The sequence below is a fragment of the Ovis canadensis genome, chromosome 3 (assembly GCF_042477335.2).
Source record: "Ovis canadensis isolate MfBH-ARS-UI-01 breed Bighorn chromosome 3, ARS-UI_OviCan_v2, whole genome shotgun sequence".
Lineage (NCBI taxonomy): Eukaryota > Metazoa > Chordata > Mammalia > Artiodactyla > Bovidae > Ovis > Ovis canadensis.
The window spans coordinates 174,459,025-174,483,794 of NC_091247.1; the positions used below are offsets into that span (position 1 = coordinate 174,459,025).

A 24,770-nucleotide genomic window follows, 5' to 3' on the forward strand; every position below is an offset into this window, starting at 1 on the left:
AAAACCAATACAATATTGTAAAGTAATTAGCCTCCAATTAAAATAAATAAATTAAAAAAAAAAAAAAAGAAAGAAAACATGGAGCCGAGGAAGGCTTTTCAACAGAAACCAAGCAATGCCTAAGAAAGATATTCTTTCAGTCTTTGACAAGAAACCCAGAAGTGTGAGGTATACTTATATGTCTAAAAGAAGTTCTGGGAGAAGGCAGTTTTGAATACTATGTTCTTAAGTTGAAAAAAGAATTAACTATAGAGACACTGGGGTCTCTACGGAAAGAGACGCGGATTCAGATAGACCTGGCCTTGAGTTGTGTGGCTTCAGCAGGTTCTAAATATGTGACTATGCATGGGTTCCTTGGTGTCCCTTGAAGTTTCCCTTCCTCTGTAGTAAAATGGGAATGGTTGTTTTAAAGAAACAACCATCTGAGATATGTGAAAGCTTTATCAACTATAAAGCATTATTAAAATGCCTCCAGAAAGTAACAAGAATTTATGCTGGATACCAGCATCAACAGGCTTCCCTGGTGGCTCAGTGGTAAAGAATCTGCCTGCCAATGCAGGAGACACGGGTTTGATCCCTGGGTCAGGAAGATCCCCTGGAGAAGGAAATGGCAACCCACTCCAGTATTCTTGCCTGGGAAATCCCATGGACAGAGGAACCTGGCAGGCTACAGGCCATGGGGCTGCAAAGAGTTGGATGTGACTTAGTGACTGAACAACAACAAGCATCAACAGTTAGTTGATCCCATTCCTTGTATTCTCTTCCCTCAGGCTCAAAAGGGTCTCACAATTACTGGCTCACCCTGGTTTTGGAGGCTGGGTGACCATCATGTCATCTCCATGGCTGCAGTCGCAATGCAGGCGACCTCCTCCCTGCTCCATCTTAGTAATGGTGGGGGCAGCCTATACTTCTCATATCCCGCTTCCAACGCTCCATTTCCAAGTCCCTGTAGTTGTGCATGGGGCCAACAGCTCACTGCTCTGTCTCCCTCATTTACCCCAGTGCCTTTTCCCAACTCTTTTCCCTTTCCCATCCTCTGAGAAAGGAGTTAAATTTCAATCTCAGCATCCAGCCTAGCTGCAGCTAACTTCCAACCAAACAGAATGTTCTTTTTCCTTCTCCTTGTACTGGATACCTCCTCAAGGAAGACGTTTCTGACCCCCGTCCCCTGACTTAGTCTTGTTTTAAGGTCCCTGATATATATGTTCCAAGATGTACACCCGAAACCCAGCACCCATGGCACTGTATCTTTCTATACTACACTTTCTCATCTCCCCACTAGAAGGTGAGTTCTTCAAACATAAGAGCTTTGAAGGGAGTCTTACTTACCAGTGTCTCTCCAGAGCCTAGCACAGTGATTGGCACACAGTTAGGCAGATGATAAATGACTACTGAAGTGAACCCATCAACCCCTCTCCCTTCCACCAACTCCCACTGATCAAGAGCTATACAAATGCAAAGAAGGGCCATGTTGAGGCTATGATGTACTGAAGATAAATTTCTCTCTCCAACTTTCTAGCTTGCCTCTTTCTGTATCCCTTTACCCCAGATTAACTGTATATCTGCAAGAAGGGCCAAGAACAAAAATCAGTAGAACAGAGTGGAACAGCAGCAGTCACAAATTAAAGTGCTTCTTGTTTTTTCATTTCTTTTGATTTTGAAAATGAATTTCAAGGTTTTACTCTTCTTTCTGGTGCGCTTAATCTAAAATGATAATATCCCCTATACAGATTTGGATAATTAGAAGTTTGAGGGAGTTATAGGGAAAGTTTGAAAATCATTCTATATCTATTTTCTGAGTCAAATTGATTAAAGAAATTTGCTTTTTTCTTCTTCAGTTCAACATGATGTACATAGGAATTCAAGATTTAAGGATTTTCTATTCAATTGCATATGATTGATAAATAATATGAGGCCTTTCCAGAAGACCCACTGTTTTCTGAGAATGGTTTCTATAGCTCTGTGGCTGACATTACCATTTGGTGAAAAAAAACCATTCCAATTTCCCCTCTTTGCTTGCTTTTTCTTACAAAGGTTGGAAAGAACTGAGACACTTTCTCAGTCTCCTTGAAGCTGGGCAGTGGCGCAGACACAGTCTGCTATTGAGGTGTAAACCTGAGTCTTATGGAAAGTTCCTGGACAGGTTTTTGATTTCCTGATGAAAGGAACACACATCTCTCTCATTGCTCCCTTTCCCCTTTCTCCATCTGTGCATGCTGGGATGATGCCTGAACCTGCTGTAGCCACCTTGCAATTATGAAGTGGAAAAAAAAAAAAGAGGGCAAAACGCCATCATACTAAGGAAAGCCAAGCAAAAAGACAGAAAGGCGTTGGTCCTCTGGCATCATTAGCAAGTTCCTACTTCCAGGTCTCGTGTTGCCAGTGACTCACAGATGTCAGTATTGTTTAAACCCCTACTGGCCAGTGTCAGCTGCTTGAGGCTGAGAGCACTCCTGACTGATTCATGCAGCAAGTAAGAACACTGCCCTGATGATGAAGCTGAGCTTGCTTACCTAGGGTATCACTGAAAAGCTGAAACATGGTTAGTTTTTTACCAACCTTAATCCTAAATATTCTCTTTATGCTTGCGGTTGGGCTTGCCCTTCTCCTGCATCTGGCTCCCCTTCCTTTAAAGCCGGCGTTTCTACTTCAGCCTCACAATGCGGTGGGGAGAAGAGGCTAGGCACCATCTGTCATAGGGATCATGATTTCCAGCTGACTGACAATGGCCTCCATGTGGCATATGTTCTATGGCATCTTGTGGTTCCATTAACAAATTCTGGGTCATACATTTTTAAAACGGATACCATATATATTATTTAAAAAAATATTGTATTAATTTCCAAACGCTGCTGAACAAGTTGCCACAGACTGGAAGACTTAACCCTGAAATGTATTATTGTGCAGTTCTGGAGGTCAGAAGTCTGGATCACGGTGTCAGCGGGACCACCTCCTCTAGAATGCCCTAGGAGAATGTCTCTTCTCTCCCAGCCTCCGGGCTCCAGGGATTCCCTGTCTTGAGCAGCATCACTCTAACCTCGTCTTCACACGGCCTTCGCCCCGGGCTGGCTCTTTAGTCTGTGTCTCGGCTATTCTTTCCGTAAAGACACATTTGTTTCAGGGCTCAGCCAGACAGTCCAGGGTGATCGTGAGTCCTTTAATTACACCATAAAGACTCTTTTTCCAAATAAGGTCCCATTCACAGCAACCAGGTAGACACATCTTTTGAAGGCCACCTTTTAAGCTATTACAATGATCTTCCTTCTTGTGCTAGAAACATCATTCTATTGTTTTTCTTTGTTGGATCTCACTAATTTTGAACTTTTTTAACCCATGTGAAGAGATATTTATGATTTAAGTCATAATGGTTCAGAATTTAAAGTTTGTGTTGAAATATGTATTGGATTTTATATTTTAAAGAATTATTATTCTTATTTGGTTCTAGTCTTTATTTCTCATAGTAAAGTAAAAAATAGATGACTTAAGTAAGTACATCATGGCAGGAAACTATTTATATTTAATATCATCTAGGCAAAGCATTTCTTGTGATTTATTAACCATATGCTTTAACATGGACTGAGTTATTAACATTTTTAGGGCATGAATTACTTTCTATCTAAATCAGTGGTTTTTAACCCTGCTTATACATTAAAATCACACAGAGACTTTTAAAGATATATACATGTAGGCCCCACTGCAGTATATGTATTGAATACACATATCTGGAGATGGGCCTGAGTACATAGATTTTTAAAGTTCCCAAAATGATTCTTATGCACAGAGAAGATTAAAAGCTGACCTGGATTCTTATTAATGGTTGTCTTCTTCAACACCATCCATTTATTCAACCGAGTAATGATTATGCACTTTCTAATGTGTAAGTCTTTGTGGGAAACATAGGGATATATTACTTGCTTCTTATCTGCAGTTTTATAGTTAGGTAGTCTTGGTGTATAATATTCTAAATGTAATGTGCTATTTATACACCAGAGTGGTGGAACCACATGTCTGTGGGGAATTTCTCTCCTGGTCAGTCTGCAAAACTCAGATCAATTAAAAAAGTAACATATCACTATTGCTTTAACTACTGCATACACACTGCTAGTCATACTCAGAGAAAAAATAGACTTTTATGCATGGTTTCATTAGATAGATCCTCTACCAAGTCAATAGCTTTTAAAGTATTTTAGATTCCCCCTTCCACAGAGCAGAAATCAATACAGGCTTAAAAAAGTCAGTACTAGCAGTGGTTTCTATTAGTCGGAAAAGCTTCAGCAGTAATGTTGTATATGCCTTTGGGAAGTGCTAAGGACTGGAAATTCCTCCAGCTTTCGGTTACTTGGGAAGACCCTTGGGTATTAATTCAGGTGTTGGCAGGTATGAAAGGTATTGATAGGGGAGATGGAGGGGGGCCAGGGTCTGGCAGCCCATGGGCAGCGGCTTTGTTGGAGCTCCCTGTAATCATTGCTGCTGTTACTATTCAGTCTGACATTCACAGACTCATCAGTACAGGCCTCCCAGAGCTGTGCAGTCATACAAAGCAGTAACAGGAAGAAAGAAGAGGTTTGCAGGGAAGGCCTTGCATACGAGAAGCTCAGGGTAGAGACCAGAGTAAATCTGGAGTCTACAGCTGTGAGAGAACTTTCAGAAACAGAATTGGACTATATAATCTAAGGAGTCATAGAGTCACTTAAATCTGAGGTTTTGATAATAAAAGACAGATAAGAAGAAGGAGGGGAGTTGGAGGAGAATAGGACAGTAAACCAAATACTTAAAAACTACTGATAAGCTAGGAATTAAGCTGATCCCTTGTATATTGATCAAATTATTTATTGAGTATCTTCTATATGCTCTAGGTTTTGGGGATATATAAATGAATGCAAATGCTAGTGAGGGAAGCGAGCCATTAGCAAGCAGACAGGCAAATGAGGTTTCAGGGCTATAAAAACAAACATACATGCATTCTGGGTAATGTGATGGAAACTGATGGAGGATGGGGAGACACTACTTTGGACTGTGTGGTCAAAGGCCATCCCAGGGGGTGACAAGTGAGCTGAGATGATGTGGAAGAGGAAAAGAAAAGAAAAGTTGTACATTAAGTGTCCAGGCAGCAGGAGCAGCTACTGAACTGGCCCTGAGGGGGGAACACATTTGGAGTTTGCCAAGAATCAGACGATATCCAGTCTGGAATCAGAGCAAGGACGTGTCAGGAAGATGTGGAAAAGGCAACTGGGTTTGATGAAGAGCGAGGGCTGGGCTTCTACAAAGATCAGATCACAGGTCTTTCTGTTCTGGTTGGAAAGGTGCCGAGGTCCCCAGGGTAAGCTGCTCAGCGCTGTCCTGGTGCAGACAGCCTGTCGGTTCTGACAGCAGCCATCCTCTCCTCCCAGCTGCAGTGATGCTGGCTGTGCAGTGGCCTTGCTGTGAGGATTCCAAGCACGCAGGGCCTGCACCTCCATTCCCTGGGGCTGGTTTTGATAGCTTCACTACATGCACGATGATTTTCAAGCAGGAGAGACACGAGGGAACTGCAGCAGCATAAGTCAGTGATGTCAACCCCTGACAACTACCATGACTGAGAAAGTCAGATTCCTGAAGTGACTTTATTCATACTGCCACATCCTGACAGATCTGAGGTCTCCCTTGGCATATGAACCTGGTATCATCCTATGGCTATGAAAATGAAAAAAGAATGGGAGGGTTTTTTTTTCCTGAGCAAAAAGGAAGTATTAACTGAAGACAAGCTCTCTTGTTCATTTGCGCATGCTTCCTACAATGCTGCACATACGGTTTCAGTGATTTGGGGACATGTACTTTTCCCTTATTGTCCCATCTCTGAACTGGTGATACAGCTTGCAATCAACGGTGCCTCACGATTGCTGTGACAACACTGCCGTGGCCTGTGCACACATGCTTAGTCATAGCTCTTCACGTTGTCAGTGGAGTCCAGGCATTGTTAACCCTACATGTGGTGAGCGTAATGAGCATTTTAATTGTGTTTAAATAGATCACACTACATTTTGGTACTAAATATGAACAGTTATTTGGTATTTAGGAAGATAAAAATAAAAAAAGAAAGAGGGTAATTTGATATTTGTGAAGCAGGTATCTTCACTGGAGAAGAGATTGCAATTGCTGATTTTATTTACAAGCAGCAACCATGTGTGGTACAGGACTGAAGAAAGGAAGATGTCCATAAATACACATCATATTATGCTTTGTCACTGGGCTATGTGGAAAAAATTACATATTATGCACCAAAGGACTCAGCAGAATCAGGAGAAATTTCAGAATTCTCTGAATGAAAGAAATGTCAATGCTGTGCAAGGCTGTTGTGATAGGTTTGTTATCTTGGGCAAAATCCCCATATGGCACTGTGTGTCACAGTTTAATTTGTATTTTTTTTCTTTCTTAAGGATACATAAAATAATGGTGCATCTTAGGTTACCTGGCACCTTAGATTTCATGAAATACAGTGGAACAGAGCAGGTGTTTTTGTCTTGAGATGACTAGGGCTCTGTACATACCAGATCCCACTTACTGCCCCCGTATATTCAAAATGTTTCTCAGGCCATGTATACGCTGCCACAGGTCTGCCCACTTGAAATCTTATAAATCACCATGTGCCTCACCCCTGTGGCAGCCTGAACAAAACATTTTTAGAGCACCTTGATACCCTTGGTTACTGAGCTGAATGTAGTCAAAAGCATCGTGGTACTTAGGTAAATAAGAAGCATAGAGACATAATCATAAAGCAAATGGTCTCAATGAAAAATAAGGTGCTGAGCCAATTACTTAAAATTCTATTTAAGAGTGTCACTATGTCTTAATCTCGGATTCTGAAAATTCAGGACCAACGGCTCTGAGGTTTTCTTCCTTTAAGGTGCTCTCAGATCACTGTGAGCAGACAGGTTGGAAAGAGAGTCAGTTGGAAAATTATGAAATAATTCACAGCCCTGCTGTGGGCAGGTTGTCAATCACTGTGTGTGAAGCCTGTACAGATTTTTTTTTTAGAGTCCATGGTCATTCTCCTATTTCTACTCCAGAATACTGTCTTAAAGGTGTAGTCAAGTTCTTGGACAAATAGCAGGCCAGCAGCCGAGGACATGCTGCCTGGTGAGTGGCGGTGCAGAAAGAGTACGCCTGTCTGCCCATACCGCAGGCTGAGTGTTTGCTGTAGGAGCAGGCTCTAAAGAGACAAATTTCTACATGATGGTGGATCCTTCAGTAGGGGTGCAGTTCAGTTCAGTTCAGTTCAGTCGCTCAGTTGCGTCCGATTCTTTGCGACCCCATGAATCACAGCATGCCAGGCCTCCCTGTCCATCACCATCTTCCGGAGTTCACTCAGACTCACGTCCATCGAGTCAGTGATGCCATCCAGCCATCTCATCCTGGGTCGTCCCCTTCTCCTCCCGCCCCCAATCCCTCCCAGCATCACAGTCTTTTCCAACAAGTCAACTCTTCACATGAGGTGGCCACAGTGCTGGAGTTTCAGCTTTAGCATCATTCCTTCCAAAGAAATCCCAGGGCTGATCTCCTTCAGAATGGACTGGTTGGATCTCCTTGCAGTCCACGGGACTCTCAAGAGTCTTCTCCAACACCACATTTCAAAAGCAGCAATTCTTCAGCGCTCAGCCTTCTTGACAGTCCAACTCTCACATCCATACATGACCACTGGAAAAACCATAGCCTTGACTAGACGGACCTTAGTCGGCAAAGTAATGTCTCTGTTTTTGAATATACTATCTAGGTTGGTCATAACTTTTCTTCCAAGGAGTAAGCGTCTTTTAATTTCATGGCTGCAGTCACCATCTGCAGTGATTTTGGAGCCCCCCCAAAATAAAGTCTGACACTGTTTCTACTGTTTCCCCATCTATTTTCCATGAAGTGATGGGACCAGATGCCATGATTTTCGTTTTCTGAACGTTGAGCTTTAAGCCAACTTTTTTGCTCTCCTCTTTCACTTTCATCAAGAGGCTTTTTAGTTCCTCTTCACTTTCTGCCATAAGGGTGGTGTCATCTGCATATTTGAGGTTATTGATATTTCTCCCGGCAATCTTGATTCCAGCTTGTGTTTCCTCCAGTCCAGCGTTTCTCATGATGTACTCTGCATAGAAGTTAAATAAGCAGGGTGACAATATACAGCCTTGACGTACTCCTTTTCCTATTTGGAACCAGTCTGTTGTTCCATGTCCAGTTCAAACTGTTGCTTCCTGACCTGCATACAGATTTCTCAAGAGGCAGGTTAGGTGGTCTGGTATTCCCATCTCTTTCAGAATTTTCCACAGTTTATTGTGATCCATAGCAGTATGCAGAAATGCTTCTTTGACCACACTTTGGTTTCTCTCAGGAGTAGATAAAAAATATTCACTTCAAATGAGAAGAAAAGCTGAGTGCTGCATATATAAAAGCATATATAACTGCTTCTGGACATTTCTTTTTCTTGTTTTTGGCAGTGCCAGGTGGCTTGTGAGATCCTAGTTTCCCGATGTGGGATCACACCTGGGCCCTCCGCAGTGAAAGCATGGAGTTCTAACCACTGGACCACCAGGGAATTCCCTAGACATCTCTCCTTGGAATGTGAGGGAGGGAATTCACAGTTAGTATGTTCAACTCTTGATGCCTCCTCCCAAATATTCCTGATCTCAGGAAACAGCTCAGTCTAAAGTCTTTGAGTTATCCTCACTCCTCCCATTTCTCCTACAGTCAATACCTAAGCCATCAGCTCTGTCATTATCAGTCATCCAGATTCACGGGCTTCACCATAACCATGTTAGCACGAGCACCATCATCTCTTACCTTGATGGTCGGGAGAGTCTCTCAGCTAGAGTTTCACTCTTACCACCCATGTCAGAGCCCCAAACTTCACCCAGGGGTTCTGTTCATCCCACAGCACAGATAGTGAGCCTCCAAACATAAACCGAACCATGTCACACTCTGTCAAACTCCCTTGGATGGCTTCCGATCACACTGGGAACACACAGCCATAACCCACACCACTTGGTCTTCAGTTATTCTCTATGAGCTTTGCCCTTGCTCACACAGTCAATTCAGCTTCATTACCCTTCTTCAAACAGCTGAGCACGATCCTGCCTAGGTATTGCATTTGCTGTTTCCTCAGCCTGGAATGCACCCCGCTCCATGGGGTCGCAAAGAGTCAGACACGACTGAGCGACTTCACTTTCCCTTTTCACTTTCATGCACTGGAGAAGGAAATGGCAACCCACTCCAGTGTTCTTGCCTGGAGAATCCCAGGGAAGGGGAGCCTGGTGGGCTGCCATCTATGAGGTCGCACAGGGTTGGACACGACTGAAGTGACTTAGCAGCAGCAGCAGCCTGGAATGGTGAACTTGGCAGGGCTTATTCCCATATTTCGTTCATATTTCTGCCCAAAGAACACTCCTTCAAGAAAATCATTTCTGACCACTATCCTTTAGAGCTAGTCACTTTCGGCTTTATGTTTCTTCATAGTATGTGCCCCCATCTGGTGTCGTAGTATGGACTTACTTGCGACCTGCCTACTGTCTGCTTCCCTTCCTAGAATGGAAACTCCAGAATAGGGAGTCTGTCACTTTTGTTTTGTTCTCCACTGTATTTCCAGAGCCTAGAGCAGTGCCTGGCATATAGTAGGTGCTCACTAAATAGTTTCACTTAACTGCAGATACTTCTTTATATGTCAGACCCTCATGTACACAGCTCCTAGACACACTGAGGCCCTAAAAGTATTTGTATCGTGAGGTTTGCCTTTCAACTTAAGCATCTTTACCCAACATGCCAGGCAATCTGTAGCTGATGGCAGTGCACAGAGGTGGCACTGAGATGAGGTGTGGGTCACAGAAGTGGGTGCCTCTCCCAGGAGGCAAGGAAGTGAAGTTTGACTCTGACAGTCTTGCCTCCTGTGGCTCCTTTGGTATCTTGCTTTCCCACTCTTCCCTGGCAGAAATTCAATCAGTGAATACTGTTTGGCACCTACTTTGTACGGGGCCTTGGGGGTGGATATACAGTTGAGCCTTCTGAGGTCAGATTCTCAAGGAGCTTGGTGTCTAGCAGCGACGGGGGTGATGAGGATGAACCCAAATAAATATAGAGTTTGTTATAAAGGTTAAGTGTTTGCCCCAGAGGAATTAAGGAATTAGCACTTGAATTTTGGTCATCTAACTGAGTCCAGCCTCTTTTCACTTTGCCACTCACGTTTTACGAACTGAAAGCCTGGATCTCTGGAATAAAGCCTCAGGCGTGTACTTGGCAGCCATCCATTTGAAGGTGCCAGTTGAAGCCTTTCCATCGGTGATGCTGTCCAAGAGCATAGCACTGGGGAAAGGAGACCTAAGGACAAAATCTTGAGCAAGATTGACATTTAATGGAGGGGAAGATGGAGGAGGAGGCACTAAAAGTCTGATTATTGTGACTGTCGCTGTTATTCTCTGCTCCTGTCTAGAGGAGTCAGCTACCTAAGGAATCATAGTGAATTTAAAAAGTATTTATTGCATTTCCACTTGGAACAAAGAGTCAGTGTGCAACAAATGTTTGAGCCAGGCATGACAATGATCTCTATTAGAGAAATACTTCCGTATTTAATTTTCTAAAACAATTTTGTTTGATGGTCAGTGCAACAATTTTAAACTTTTTATAGCTCCAATCATCTCATTATCATGGTGTGTTTATTGTTTAAGTTATTATGCTCTAGTTGTCAGAAGTTAGTTGTCCACGAATTTTCCATACATTTACGCATGTGCACATGCTGAATTGCTTTTAGTCATGTCTTCTCTTTTTGACCCTACGGACTGTAGTCCGCCAGGCTCCTCTGTCCATGGGCTTCTCCAGGCAAGAATACTGGAGAGGGTTGCCATGCTCTTGTCTAGGGGGATCTACCTGACTCAAGGATTAAACCCAGGTCTCTTGCATCTCCTGCATTTGCAGGTGGGTTCTTTACCACTAGCACCACCTGGGAAGCCCTACATACATTTAAGCCCTATCCAAATCTTTTTTTCCCCTCCATGGGCCCCCACAGTTTAGCACCACTATTCATTTCATATTTTCTGAGATGGTTTGGATTTCACATATTCTGATAGGAAGCTTAGAAACCATGATAAGACCATCCATAATTCTAAAATACTCTCCTCTTTTTTCTATTTTTTTCTAATCAAAATTTCTGGTTTGTGGTGAATTGAATGAACTAATGGTCTTAATTTTTCATCCTGACTGGCATCCAAGGCATTTGCTATGTGCATTTTGGCTCATTGTACCAAGAGGTGAGATATATCCTCCTGTCAACTTTTGAGTTGGTCTTCTAGCTTCCTCTGGCCCAAAGTTGGCAGATATGAGGCAAGTGGAGGCCTGAAAATGTGCTTGCATGTTTGCATTTCCCTGTCTTTGCTACAGAATGTGTCTGGGAGAGCATATTAGAGGATGGTGCATGTGAAACAGAGCAGAGCGGCCCCAGTTGTCTCGTCTGAGACCGTCCCAGGTCAGTTGACTCTTATACCCTGGCAGGTCAGAGCCACCGGGCTGATGTATGGCAGCCAGCTGGAATCAGAAAAAATCTCCAGCTGAGTACAGCCTAAATTACTCACCATGGACTTGTGAGAGAATGAAATGCTTATTGCTTTAAGCAATTTCAGACTGTTGTATTGCTTTGCTGAGGCGATGGATAATGGTGGATCACACTTACCATAAATCTTAGAAACTTGGAAGCTGCCCTGCATTAAACAAAAATTGAGCGCTTTCTGTTTACAAAGCATTGTGCAAAACACTTTACTATATTACTTTATTTAATCCTGATAACACTATTATCTAGAAGATAAATAATGTTATTACACAAATTTTAGATGAAGGGAAACTGAAGCTTAGAGAAGGTTAAGTGATTTGCCCAAGGTGATAAAATGGGTTTGGAAGTCAAACCCCAGAAAACTGTTAGACCTTGTGCCTTTACCATTGATGCTTGTCATTTATTCTACTGGTTCCTCCATTTCAGGTTTTCTCCTGCCCACTTCTGACCCCTCCTAATTAGGAAAAGACCCTATGTTTCCATTTGGAATACAAAGATCACTTTTTATACTAGTTCTCCTTAATACTACTCTTCTTACACACAGTAAATGTCCCTCTTCTCCAGTAGTCTGGAAGTTCTTTTGCAGGTAAGGATTGTAAAATGCATATTATGTGTTACAGCTACTATGAGGTAGAATTTTTAGAAGGTAATGATCCTATTCAAGTTTTAAGAAATCTAATTATTCCTCCCAAAACAGTTAACAAAAAAATAAGAAAGATTCTACAAGATAATACATTATGTTTTATGCTAAACACACACACACACACACACATTTAAAAGGGCACTGTTATCCCAAGTCAATTTAATTGATCGAATGCACAGTAGAGGGTTTTTCTCATTTTGTTAAACCACTTTAGGTATATGGTACTTGAACTTGGTGTTCAGCTGATGTTTATAAAAATAAAACTCTTCTGGTTCATGTTTTAGTATATTAATATTAGAAACAGGAATTGATATAAACCTGGCACTGAATAATTTGTTTTACAGTTAGTTTTTGCATTCAAGAAATTGCTTTATTTTATTAAAAAAAGAGGAATGCATAGTACATAAGAAAATATGGGCCTGAGCAGAAACAGTAAGAGAGGTTTTTATTTATCTTGAATATGAAAACAGGTAACAGTCAAATATTTAAGACTAAATTATTTTTCCTGAACTGCTGCTAGTTATATTAATAGTAATGTGTGTGTGTTAGTCGCTCAGTCGTGTCCAACTCTTTGTGACCCCATGGACTGTAGCCCACCAGGCTCCTTTGTCTGTGATATTCTCCAGGCAAGAATACTGGAGTGGGTTGCCATTTCCTTCTCTAATATTGGACCTCAATTTCTCATCTGTTGAGTGTCGAAAGCTTTGAATATTTTTATATTGCATGTAATTTTGAAAGTACTTAATTTTAGGTATATATTAATTTATTTTTCCTAAAAGTACTAAACATTCTAGTAAAAATTTGGATGAAAGTTCTCTATTTACCTATTTGTGTAAACGCGTGTAAACATACTTTTCATTGTAGTGAGAATCACTTGAATTCGATCTGATTTGATAAACTGAGTCAATGTTTGAGATTTGTTAAAAAATTTGGAATATACTTCCTGCATTTCCAAAAGTGATATATATGATTTTCTAATAGTAGTAAAACTAAATTCTTTCAGACTATTTGAAAAAACTGTTTTAGATTTAGTCACTGCCCTGTACTTTAGGTATGCTGCCACCAGGTGGCGGTAGGGTGCCAGACACAAGGTCTGTACAGTAAGGAATTTAGATCTTTCACAGCTCTTTGCTTGAGTTCGAAAATAATTTGATACCACAGATATCCAATTTAACGTAATACACATCCTTAGTAAAATGGCTAAACTTAAATTCTAAATCAACCTTAAACATCGTTAAGGCAGATATAAATACTAAGCTACAAAATCCATTATTTTTATAATGGATAGATTCTAATATTAATCTTGTATACTTTCTTTAGTGATAAATTAACCTTTATGATTTTCTCTGAGTATTTATATTTATTATCAATCTCTTCCATGGCAGCTTGTACGTCAGACTTCAAAATTCTAAATAATTTTCTTCTAACAGAGGGACCTCTTTGACCTTCCTTTCATCTCAGAAGGTAGAGGCTTATCTTTTCAGTATGATCTCAGATCTTCTCTCACAGAAGACTCAGAGCACTTCCCATCAGGATAGCATGAAAAGTGTTGCATTTGTCTTGTATAGAGGACTTTTTCCTCTTTTATTTTCTACACTGTAGAATAATTCATTACTATATTCCTCCTCTCAAAGCTTCCAGAAGCACACAGCCAGTTTACAGTATTTACCGATTTAACTGCAATGCAGATGAGTCTCCTTAGCAACAGGCTTTGCCCTAAATATCTCCAGAAAAGACTTAAAGAAACAAAATTCCTCATGTCATGCTAAAAATCAGAGCAAAATGCGAACTACAAAATTAACTGACTTTGTTATAATTAGTGATACTATAACTGGAAGTGGAGCCATTACAATGAAAAGGGGATACTGAGCCACTTCAAAACACTGTCAGAAATGCCCACTCTTATGGATTATCGAGCTGAAACTTTGGGACAGATTCTAGAAGGGTTTAAAATGATGGATGATCAACTGAGAATGAGCACATGTCTAACCTCTGAGCCACTATCCTGCTCTGCCCTAAGGTTGTTTGCTTCCAGAATAAAAAGAACTGGGTGGCTGAGAGTCAAGGACCAATACTATGTAGTTGGAGGAGAAAAGGCAATAGTAATTCCATATCTAAGCATAGTCAGAAAGGAAAAAAAAAAAAGGAAGTTGGGAGGGGAAAGGCTCTCTGCAGCTTTATCCTGAGTGCTTTTACACAAAGCTGAGAGTCATTCCTCTCACATGCACCCACTCCAGGGGTGGAAATATTCTATGCAGCACTAAGCAGTGCTGGGAGGCTGAGAGGCTAAGGCAGATGGAAGGGGTTGGAGTTGGAAGTTGGGGAAGAGAGAGGTTGAACAGTGATTTCTAGAGGCCAGAGTCTGCACAATAAACAAGCTGGCTCTCGATGTTATAACTCTGGTGAGTACTGAGAGCGAAAAGCAAATGGCAGCTAAGCTGTGAAAGCATGCTCTGAAGAAGCTGGCCAGCTCCCAGCCTAATGCTGGGAGAGTGATCTGGGGGAGAGAGAAAGGAAAAAATAGAGGCAAAGAAAAATAGAATAGGGAGAGAAGAGAAAGCAATGGATAATATGCTGGGAGAGTGATCTGGGGGAGAGAGAAAGGAAAAAATAGAGGCAAAGAAAAATAGAATAGGGAGAGAAGAGAAAGCAATGGATAATAAAAAGCTCTTGTGTGATTTGAGTCTCACAGGAAACCTATGAAGTCAGTGGAGCAGATATTATTACCTTCTATTTAAAGAGGAGAAACTGAGGCCAAGAGTTGATAAGTGACTTTTTTGTAAGGTCACATACTGAGTGGTGGATATAGGATTCAAAGTCAAGTGACCTGGTTCTAAAATAAAGATAAAAGGAGAGAGGGTGCATTTGAAGCATGGACACATACCATCTGTCCTACCATTTACTTTATAAACAGTAAGTAAAATTTTCACATAACCAAGGCTGAGCCTTTTAAGGGTCAAACTGAAACAATTTTAGCCACTATTGAAAAGCACTTCTGAAAGGTATTGTATTTGGCCTTGCTTCCTTTGAATACTGACTGTAATTTTCCCTCTTCTTGGTATGTGGGTTATAATGATGAAAATTGGCTCTATATTTATGGACTCCCACTTCAGTGACACCCTCAGGTTCTAAGGAGGCACACAGGTTTTTACTGCTGTCATGCCTAATACATTCATGGCTAGAAATAGCTGTGGCGCAGAATGGGCTGACTCAGCTCCTACTCCCCTCTCAGTCAGCTCTTCCGTCTTGAGTGTGTGGGCTTCCGGCCCCTGCCTGCTCCTCTGATCCTGTCATTCTCTTGACTAAAATCCTGTTAATGGCTCCCCACTTACTACAGTGGTTTTCAACCCAGGCTGCAGATTAAAATCACTTGGGGGAACTTTTAAAAAACTCTTGATGCCCAGATGCTACCAGCAAAGATTCTGACTCAGTTGTTTAGGTATGGGCCCCTAGCCTACGGGGACTTGGAGAAGGCGACGGCACCCCACTCCAGTGCTCTTGCCTGGAGAATCCCATGGACGGGGGAGCCTGGTGGGCCGCAGTCCATGGGGTCGCTAAGAGTCGGACACAGCTGAGCGACTTCCCTTTCACTTTTCACTTTCATGCATTGGAGAAGGAAATGGCAACCCACTCCAGTGTTCTTGCCTGGAGAATCCCAGGGATGGGGGAGCCTGGTGGGTTGCTGTCTATGGGGGTTACACAGAGTCAGACAAGACTGAAGCGACTTAGCAGCAGCAGCTACAGGGACTAATGTAAGTCGCATGGATTTGGGTTTCTGGACTAACAGGGATAAGCCCTAAACTTATCTTAGTTTACCATCTTAAGAGAATTCTCAGGCCATTATGTGGGGAAGAGGAAGTCAGAGAGCCTGGAAGACTCTGAATTGAGAAGAGGGAGGTGAGAGTCTAGGGAGACTAAAGTGGCTAGACTTTTCTCTATAGAGTACCAGAGAGGAAAGAATGCTGATCAGCACACGCATATAAGGAAACTATCTGAGGCCAGGTGTAGAAAGAAACACCAGAAAGTATTAGTGGGCATAGTACTTAGAGCTCATACAGGGTTGGTAGTAGTTTGAGCTGTTCAGGCTGGGAAACCTGGAAGTTCACAGGGCAGTGTGAGACTACTCAGAAGCATCTTGCCTCAGTAGTGCGGAAGCACAGGTCACAAATTAAATGATGCTCTAGTTTTTGCCTAACAAATCTTAAAAGCAAGACCTGAAAGGATCAAAGTATATCCAAAGGGCTCCTCTGTGTCTGAGAACAGAGCCCACGAATATTTACAGGAATACAAAAATAGCCATAACCAGCACCCAACAAGGTAGAATTCATAATGTCTGGCATGCAATAAAAGTTACTGGGCATGGCAAGAACATTGAGGAGAAAAATCAATCAGGTGAAACCAACTCCAAACTGACACAGATGTTAGAATTAGAAGACAAGGCAAGACTTCCCTGGCGATCCAGTGGCTGAGCATCCACCTGCCAATGCAGGGGACATGGGTTCAATCCCTGGTCTGGGAGGATTCCACGTGCCACAGGGCGACTAAGCCAACACACACGACTACTGCCACGTGCTGCAGGGCGACTAAGCCCACGCACCAAGATTACTGAAGCCCTCACACCTTAGGCTCCGTGCTCTGCAGCAAGAGAAGCCACTACAGTGAGAAGCCCGCACGTCACAACTAGAGAGTGGCCCCGCTTGCCTCAGCTAGAGAAAGCCTGTGCGCAGCCACAGAGACCCAACACAGGCAAAAATAAGTAAAGAAAAAGGTACTAATTAAAAAAAGACAAGGGCACTAAAAAAGTTACTATAACCACATTCATTATGTTCAACAAGTTAGAGAAAAGATTGAGGCTGTTAAATAGAGACTTGGGAAAAAAAAGACTGATATCTAACTTCTGGAGATGAACACTATAATCTCTGAGATTTAAAGTACACTGCATATTACTAATGGCAGATTAGAGATCACAAGAAGATAAATGAACTTAAAGACACAGCAATAGAAACTATCCAAATAAATCCCAGAGAGAAAGAATACTAAAAAAATAAAAAGTACTGGTGAAGTGAAGTGTAAGTTGCTCAGTTGTGTCTGACTGTTTGTGATCCCATGGGCTATACCAGAATACTGGAGCAGGTAGCCTTTCCCTTCTTCAGGGGTCTTCCCAACCCAGGGATCGAACCCGGGTCTTCCACATTGCAGGCAGATTCTTTACCATCTGAGCCACAAGGGAAGCCCAAGAATACTGGAGTGGGTAGCCTATCCCTTGTCCAGCGGATGTTCCTGACCCAGGAATTGAACCAGGGTCTCCTGCACTGCGGGCAGATTCTTTACCAACTGAGCTATCAGGGAAGCCCAAGTATTGGTGAGTTGACGCCTAATTTTAAATAGCCCAACATACATGTGATAGAAGTTTCCAAAGAAGAGAGGCAGTCAGACAGAAAACAATATTTTAAGAAATCATGACCATAATGCAGTCACTAAGAAAACAATTTAGAGGTTCCTCAAAAATTTAAAAACAGGGTTATCATATGATCCAACAATCCTACTTTTAGGTATATATCCAAAATAATTGAAAAGAGGATGTCAGAGGGTTATTTTTACACTGATGTTCATTGCACCATTGTCCACAATGGCCAAGGAGTGGAAGGAAACTAAACGTCTATCAACAGATGAAAGGCTAAAGAAAACATGGCATATACACGTTTGGTCTAAAAAGAAGAACACCCTGTGATACGCCATAACACGGATAAACTTTGAGGACACTATGCTCAGAAAAATAAGCCAGGTACAAACGGACAAACACTGCATGATTCCACTTGCATGAGGCATCTAAAATAGTCCAGCTCTTAAAGAGCAGAATGATGGTTTCCAGGGGTTAGAGGAAGGCGGATGGGACATTTGTTGTTCAATGGAGATAAAGTTTCAGTTTGCACGATGAAGAAGTTTTGGAGATCTGTTGCACAGCAATGTGTATATACTCAGCGCTACTATGCTCTGCACTTAAAAATGGTTACCATGGCAAAGTTTATATGCCGTCGACCGCAATAAAAAAAGTGGTTGTGATAATAGTTGCATAACTCTGTAAATATCCTAAAAAGGATTAAATTGGATACTGTGAATAGGCAAATTGTATGATATTTGAATTATACAGAAAGAAAGCTATAAAAACAAGGTGGGGTATATCACAACAATGGTAGAGAATGAACATCTTACATTCCTACAACTGTAGGAACAGCCTTACAGCTACATGCAGTGTAACTAAACGAAAGAAGCCCCAAGTAAGGACGCACTGCATAGAAAGAAGCAAATGGCTCTGCTGTTAGAAATATGGATGGTAGTTGCTTTGGAGGTCATGGAAAGACTAGTGACTAGAAGGGGCCATGAGGTGCCTCTTGGGTGCTGGTGATTTTCCACTTCTTGTACTGGGTGCTAGCTACGTGTATGTGCTCTTTTTTGTGAAAATGCATTCAGCTGACATTTCTATATAGATTTTTGTGTGTCTGTTTAACCTCTATAAAAAAAGTTTTGAAAAATGGAAGGGAAAAAGTATACGACATTCACAGGAAGTAATTAAACAAACAAAAAGTAATGACCAGAAATTTTCCAAAATTGATGAAAACTATAGACCTCATATCTAAGAAGAAGTTCAAAAAACTTTATACACAAGAAATTGAAGAAAACCACACCAAGGCACCTCATGATCAAGTTTAAAACCAGTGATAAAGAGAAAACCATTAAGTGCAGCCATAGGGCTAAAAGACACATTATATACAGAGAAATAACAACAACAAAACCAAAAAGGAAAGAATAGCAGCAGATTTCCTATCAGAAATAATGCAGAAGAGACAATGGTGGATCAGAATTTCTAAAGTACTGTTAACTCTAGAATTCTATCCCCAGCAAAAAGGTCTTTCAAAACTGACGGCAAAATAAAAAGTCTTTCTACCAGTGGCCTCACACTATGGAAATGTTTAAGACCTTCAGGTAGAAAGAAAATGACAGCAGATGCAAATAGGTTTATATACAAGGGCATGAAGAGCAGGGATGGCTCCATGGATGTGTGACCTGTGTAGCACAAGGATCTGTGCTTCAAAGGTATCTCTGCTTGGCTAAATATCCTTCCACTATTGCCTTACATTTTAAAATAATTTTTGAATGAGATCCCATATTTTCATATTTCACTGGAGCCTTCAACAATGAAGAATTAATAACGGTCCTGGTGAAGAATATTGTAGCCCATGGGAACAGGGAGAAAGGCTGGGATGCTGAGGCTGGTTTAGATCTGGGAAGGATGCTCAGCATGGAATGTGGAAGGGTTGTGGTGGCTTCTTCAGAGGAAATTGGAAATGCTTCTATTTTAATCAGGAGAAGAGTGAATGAAATCAATGTGGGGAAAAATGAAGTCCACTAAAATAACTTTCTTAATGTAGAAATGTCTAGATGCTCAGAACATGATTTTCATTTTTGTATAGAGATGGGTCATTAATGGCTGTAATCAGAGGGTTTCAGTTCATGAAATCAGTTTGTTGCTGTGTCTAGACTGTCTCTTCAGTGCCAAATGCCTTGTTTACTTTCTTTTTTTAAAAAAAGTTAATTAATTATTTTACTTTACAATATTGTATTGGTTTTGCCATACATTGACTTGAATCCGCCATGAGTGTACATGTGTTTCCTATCCCTTGTTTACTTTCATTTGTGTGTGTCTGTGGTGTGTTTTCCAAGATCAACACTCAATAATGCTTATTCCATAATATTAACCCTGAGGCCCTAAAAGATAGCAAGTTATCTTTAATCCAAAAGAAAAGCTATATTCCTTCCAAAGAAGTATTAGTGTTTAAGCACATTTTATTGTGATATAACTTTATCTCAGTTTAGGTCAAGTCTCCAAAGTTGAGAGCAGCATGATAGGTGTATGCAGAACGTGCTGAAAGAGAGTGGAATCAATAATACCAGCCTTAGCCCATCAGCCTTCAGGCCATATGGGAAAGGGCTAAAAAACACCTGAAAGTGAGTATTTATTTGGAAGATGATTGTTCATTTCATATAAGGAAGGGAGAAGGGTGCTTTTCCCAAAACTTGGGCCAGGCTTCCAGAGAATATATTGAAGAGCTTGCAATTTATTTTATTTTTCAAAGCCTTTATTGAATCTGTTGCAATATAACTTCTGTTTTATGTTTTGGTATTTTGGCTATGAGGCATTGGGACCTCAACTGGGACCTTGTCTGAAGAAGTCTGAAGCCCAGAGATTGTGTCTAGTTGTCCTGAAGGCTTGTGAAGAGCTAGCTGTACTGACTATGAGTGTAAATTAAATGTTTAAATCCATAGATAATTTATAAAGTTTGCTCTACAGTTGAATACTCATATCTAGTTATTCAGTTAAAGCCTTCAGCTTTGATTAAAGTTGTTAACATTTGAAGTGTTGACTGATGTAGCCTCCCTGGTATGGAAATATGAACATTTCTCTCATTTATTAATGTCCTATAGTGAAAGCATAACCTTTTACTTAAAATAATTGTTTTGGAAATGGAATTATAATATTCTTCTCCTCATTCCTCCCCTGCAGTTTGTGAATTTTGTGATTATTCTTCTTGGTTGGGAGTATAAGCAATCATTTGCATTTATCCAACACACACACACACACACACACACACACACACACACACACATTCATACTTACCCAGACAATGCAGAAAAACTTTAGGAAGTAAATTTAATTGCAGTTATAGTAATGAGAGTAGAGCAGAGAGGAGTGTGACTTTATAATTCTGATCATAAAATAAAAACATCAAAGCAAGTAATGAGTCTAAATTTAATGTTGAGAGGACTATGTTTCTGTAGCATTTAAAGCAAATAAAGTCAAGCTATTAAAGACTGAACACAAAATTAGAATGTTAACTTTGCAAATTTCTTAGTCTATCTCCAAGTGATTAGATTATCACAAAATTTCCCTAGGAAGGTAGAAATTGAATCAACAACACTGCAAAAGAAAAAACAAAACAGAAATTTGACAGCCCTAAGCAAAAGTGATGTAAATATAGTTTCAGTAGCTATTAGGTGAGAAGTAAATGATCTGCTAATCAATTTACTGTTACAGAAATAAGTCCAAATGATTTTCATGGGACGCATATGGGTATTGCTACCTTAATTATTTTATTTGCTTCTACCCAAGGTATTTCAAACACAGCCAACTGCTGGAGTTGGATTTTTAAAGCTATTCTTATGCTTATGAACAGAGATTTAAGACTGCACTGAAGCCTGAATTTTATCTTGTTCTTTCAGTGAGCATTTTTTTTTCATTATCAATATTGTAGAAGATTATAAGTCTGGACTAGAATTATTTCCTTGGTAAAAAGTGAGAGATAAAACTAATGGGGAGAAATTACTAATAAGTTCTATATTGATATTCACAAATGAATAAATTGGATCTTATTAATGTGCTTCATCTAATCAAAATCCCTTAAGTACGTGCACAGTGATAAAAGATAAACATTGTTTTTCATAACTGCAATACTTTTTTGTTGTTGTTTAGGAAATGGATGATTTTGTGGAGATTTTACAATTATCCATACATATTTCAGGCAGAAAATATTTAGCCTTTTTACTTAAAATTTCCACAAAGGCAGAGCTGTTGAGATTTTTACATAGCAGTGGAAACTGTTATGTAAACTTGGTAATAGTATATGCAAGACCTGAGTAAACTTTTGAGTGAAAAAACCCCCCAAATCATGTACTTACACACTGCTAACTAGTTTGTAATTCTAACAAGCCTTTGGAGAGGACTATAATTCAGGTTAGAGGTTCGCCCAGCTACCATCTGCAGAGGGACCAGTTTGCCTGACAATCTCTCTCAACATTGTCATACAACATAAAATATCAATACAAAAGTGAAAATAATATTAATGATGTTATTAATGGTCATGGCACACACAGAGGTAAAACAGAGCTATTGATGAAATATCAGCTTCTGAATACAAAGCATAGATTAGAGATGGTAAAAACAATTATTGGCAAAGACTTCATTTTCTAGGTCTAGATACAGCATGGGCCTATAAAACTGGCAATACCTACTGTCTTAGTTTATGCTCGATTTCACTGCTGACAATGCTGCTACTGAGATATGAGATTTCCACTACTCTCCCCTATGCCTATACTTTGGGTAACTTTGTGACTAAAATCTTTATTAGGTTAGTTCCAATAACTTTTTTTTTTTTTCAAAGGCATTAATGTGATCCACCAAGAAAAAAGATCTTGGGGGATTTTTTGAAAGATCACAATTTCAAATATATTTGCACTTTTCAAGTCACAACATTGGGTAGCGTTCCTTTTCTCATGAACATACTTTGAATAAATTTAAAAATATACTGAGAAAGTATTACTAGTTGTCTAATATCAAGTACAATATAATGTACTTGATGAGGGTTAGTCCCTATGATTTAATGACGCTGAAGTTGTTTGTAATCACATCAACAGTCAGCTTTCTCATTCTTTGTTCTCCTCCCCTCTCAGCAGACCGCTGCATCAAAGACAGCCCTCATGTTGCACTTCTCTCTGCATTCTACAGAGAACAGCACTTACTGAAGCCACTGGGGTTCTTTAAAACTAGCCACTCATTACAAAGCTTCGGGATGCAACTTTCCTAAAGAGCTTTGCTCTTAACCAAAGTGACTACACATTACTTTTGGGCTACAAAAGAATAAATTATGGATACTTAATACAGAATTACTGGGTCCATATGTTATATAGGAGATTATCTTATATTTGAATACCTTCCCTGACTAGTTGGAATAAATAAAAGTCTTGAGTTTGAGACCAGTAGAAAGCGTTATAAGCCAGAAGGTACACATTATGCCTGACTCTCATTTTAAAACCCAACAGCCCTAACCATCAAATGAAGTACACTTGCAGCAGCTCTAAAGGGCATAAAAATTTTGTTCTCTGATTTCCAGGTCTAAAGGTACAGGTGGTTTTTCTCCATAATAAGTGTATTTATAGAATTAAATGACTTGCAAAGCCTCCTCATCAAGACTGTGAACTTGCCCATACAATTGTCACAAACTTTACATTCTATCAGTCACTGTAAGGAGAATATACTGGGTTGGTGTTAGATGCAGATGTTGTACTCCAGGCCCAAGGAATTTGGTCTCAAGATCTAAAACACAGTGACCATGTTTTCTGATTCTGATACAATGCTTGCGACAGGCACTTCTCCCTAGATTGGAGTCAGACTGTATTACAGCAAGTGTACCTATGGGGATAATGCTTAAAGAGTCAGCATGGGTGGAAAAGGTTATTGTTCTGTCCCATTTCAAGAGTGGTTAGCCCTGTGGGTGGTGGTTTAACACCCTGAGCCCTGGCATTAAACATGAGGCCTTGTGGCATCACTGCCCTGCAGTCACTGCAGGCATCCACCAGGTCTGGCCACAGAGACTGAATGGGAAATCCTCTGCTAGTACACAGAGCACTGGGGAGAATGTGGGTCCAAGCCTACACGTTAACTGTTCGCCGCAGTACTTGACTTCTGAGAGACATATAGTCTTGTTTTAATGATCCTTGCTTCAATGAAAACATTTGATAACAGAGTTCTATTGGAATCTAATCTTTTTCAGAGGGATTATTTCTAATATTAGTTAGGTGAGTGACTCATCAGCTATCTATAATAAGTATTCATTCTTCAGTGGGAAGTGATATTGTTCAGAAGATGTTACATAGATATATTTATCATTGACAAGAAAGTGACTTAACTGGAAGCATGTTTGTTTGATCTATGGAAGAGCCCCCTTTACTAAATGGCTAAGAGTAGCCACGAGTGTTGAGTTCTCAGTGGAGAACTGAAGTCTTTTTGATGCGACTGAAAAGCAAAGCAGTCTCAGTTGCTTCCACTGCCACACAGACTAGCAACAAAATTAATCAGAAGCGTTTAGTCAGAAAGTGAGTTCCTTCTGAAATAATGAAAGCTTTTGTGAAAGGGTAAGAACAGAAAGCTAAGGGTAGTTGATGGCACATTAGAAGAAGGAGCCAAGAATTTGTCCATTTAAAGTGATTTTTAAATTAAAGAACAGTTTTTATAGATGTTCCAGAAAAGATATTAAAGATAGACTTTTAAAAGCAAAGAATAATTAGTTACTACTAATTAACCATCATTTAAAATAATTAATGACATTCAGTGTAAGAGACTGGACTTTTGGAGAAAAAAATGTCATAAAGAGTAGAAGAGAGTGCTATTGAGCCAGCAGAAATTATTTGCTTTGTCTTTCGTTTCGTGAATGCCTTTTTCAGTTATAAGAATATAAAACTTAAATCTAAGAAATTCTCGAAAAGATTAAATAATTTCTCACTTTTGAAATGTTCATGATGCCAAATAAAATATAAAACCATGATGATTATGCTATCTTTTCAACTCTTTCATGCCTTTATACCATTAGAAATAAAATAGCAGTAAAAACAAAATGAGAAAACTATCAGTATCAAAATCAGTTAAATAGATTTAGTTGATCTCTTTGGGCTCAAATACATGGCAACATTTGTTGGCCATTTTTTACAGAAAATCTATGCCAAGTGTATGAGTAAAACAAACAATTT

General features: G+C 40.2%; 1 protein-coding gene across 2 annotated transcripts in view; it reads right to left on the reverse strand.

Moving 5' to 3' along the window:
• Nucleotides 1-24,770, reverse strand: part of ANKS1B (ankyrin repeat and sterile alpha motif domain containing 1B) — a 1,178,069-nt gene that overhangs the window by 300,812 nt on the left and 852,487 nt on the right. The gene's annotated exons all lie outside the window — the stretch shown is intronic.